This window comes from Bos mutus, chromosome 14 (genome assembly GCF_027580195.1).
Source record: "Bos mutus isolate GX-2022 chromosome 14, NWIPB_WYAK_1.1, whole genome shotgun sequence".
In the NCBI taxonomy this organism is placed as follows: Eukaryota; Metazoa; Chordata; class Mammalia; order Artiodactyla; family Bovidae; genus Bos; species Bos mutus.
The window spans coordinates 72,495,116-72,497,508 of NC_091630.1; positions in this window are offsets into that span (position 1 = coordinate 72,495,116).

The following is a 2,393-nucleotide window of genomic DNA, read 5'->3' on the forward strand; positions in this document are numbered from 1 at the left end:
GAGGATGGGTGCTGATCAAAGGCTGGTTTTCAGGAGAAAATAAAAAGTATGTGGTTTTCTAGGTAGTTTCAGCAGATAATAATATGTGTTCATGGCTTTGCTTTTCTGTATAACCTTGCCAAGGGCATACTTTTTACCTGCAAGGTCAGGTGACCTCAAGGATTCCTTTGTAATTAGGACTTCTGTTGTTTTTCCCTCTGTGTGATACCCTCTGCCGCTGGGATTGGATGATTCTGACTTCAATATTTTGGTAGTGAATTTTGCTATGAATGTGAAGTCTGTGTCAGTCATGTTCAAACTAGCCATCAACCTGGGAAGATATTCAATATTGATTATAGTTCATCTGTTTGTTTGGTTAGCCTTTATTGGGGACCCAGTATGCCCAGCATTGTTCCAGGCCTTCAGTAAGCAAAATTGAAATTCTGTTTATTTTTTATTGATTTATCTTATTAAGCTTTTTACTTTGTATTGGGGTATAGCTGATTAATAATATGATAGTTTCAGGTGGACAGCAAAGGGACTCCGCAATATATATACATGTATCCACTCTTGCCCAAACTCCCCAGTTCAGTTCAGTTCAGTCGTTCAGTCATGTGACTCTCTGTGACCCCATGGAGCACAGCACGTCATGCCTCCCTGTCCATCACCAACTCCCGGAGTTTACTCAAACTCATGTCCATCGCATCAGTGATGCCATCCAACCAGCTCATCCTCTGTTGTCTCCTTCTCCTCCTGCCCTCAATATTTCCCAGCATCAGAGTCTTTTCCAATGAGTCGGTTCTTCACATCAGGTGGCCTAAGTATTGGAGTTTCAGCTTCAGCATCAGTCCTTCCAATGAATATTCAGGACTGATCTCCTTTAGGATGGACTGGTTGGATCTCCTTGTAGTCCAAGGGACTCTCAAGAGTCTTCTCCAACACCACAGTTCAAAATCATAAGTTCTTTGGCACTCAGCTTTCTTTATCAGATCAGATCAGTCACTCAGTCGTGTCCGACTCTTTGCGACCCCATGAATCTCAGCACGCCAGGCCTCCCTGTCCATCACCAACTCGCAGAGTTCACTGAGACTCACGTGCATCGAGTCAGTGATGCCATCCAGCCATCTCATCCTCTGTCGTCCCCTTCTCCTCCTGCCCCCAATCCCTCCCAGCATCAGAGTATTTTCCAATGAGTCAACTCTTCGCATGAGGTGGCCAAAGTACTGGAGTTTCAGCTTTAGCATCATTCCTTCCAAAGAAATCCCAGGGCTGATCTCCTTCAGAATGGACTGGTTGGATCTCCTTGCAGTCCAAGGGACTCTCAAGAGTCTTCTCCAACACCACAGTTTAAAAGCATCAATTCTTCGGTGCTCAGCCTTCTTCACAGTCCAACTCTCACATCCATACATGACTATTGGAAAAACCATAGCCTTGACTAGACAAACCTTTGTTGGCAAAGTAATGTCTCTGCTTTTGAATATGCTGTCTAGGTTGGTCATAACTTTCCTTCCAAGGAGTAAGCGTCTTTTAATTTCATGGCTGCAATCACCATCTGTAGTGATTTTGGAGCTCAGAAAAATAAAGTCTGACACTGTTTCCACTGTTTCTCCATCTATTTCCCATGAAGTGGTGGGACCAGGTGCCATGATCTTCATTTTCTGAATGTTGAGCTTTAAGCCAACTTTTTCACTCTCCACTTTCACTTTCATCAAGAGGCTTTTGAGTTCCTCTTCACTTTCTGCCATAAGGGTGGTGTCATCTGCATATATGAGGATATTGATATTTCTCCTGGCAATCTTGATTCCAGCTTGTGTTTCTTCCAGTCCAGCGTTTCTCATGATGTACTCTGCATATAAGTTAAATAAACAGGGTGACAATATACAGCCTTGACGAACTCCTTTTCCTATTTGGAACCAGTCTGTTGTTCCGTGTCCAGTTCTAACTGTTGCTTCCTGACCTGCATACAAGTTTCTCAAGAGGCAGATCAGGTGGTCTGGTATTCCTGTCTCTTCCAACTCTTACATCCATATACGATCACCAGGAAAACCCCAAACTCCCCTCCCTACTGTGTAGCACAGGGAACTCTGCTCAATGTTATGTGGCAGCCTGGATGGGAGGGGAGTTTGTTCAGTTTTTTAAATAATAGACTTTCCCCCCAAGGAACTCCTATAAAAGCCCTCCCTCCCCCTCTGTAAAACAGAGAAAAGAGGCTTGATCTGCTGACGGTAGTAGGGGTGGGAGACTCTTCAAGTTCCACCTACTTGGTTACCTTGAGTTCTCTTGATGAGTTCTAAGAATGGGTTCTCCCCTGCCCTGGGGTTTTAGGCGTACTATCTGAAAACCACTCATGCTGAGAGAAAAGGATTGGGGGAGAGATTAGCACTCAGCCTCTGTTTCAGACCAGCTAGATTGAA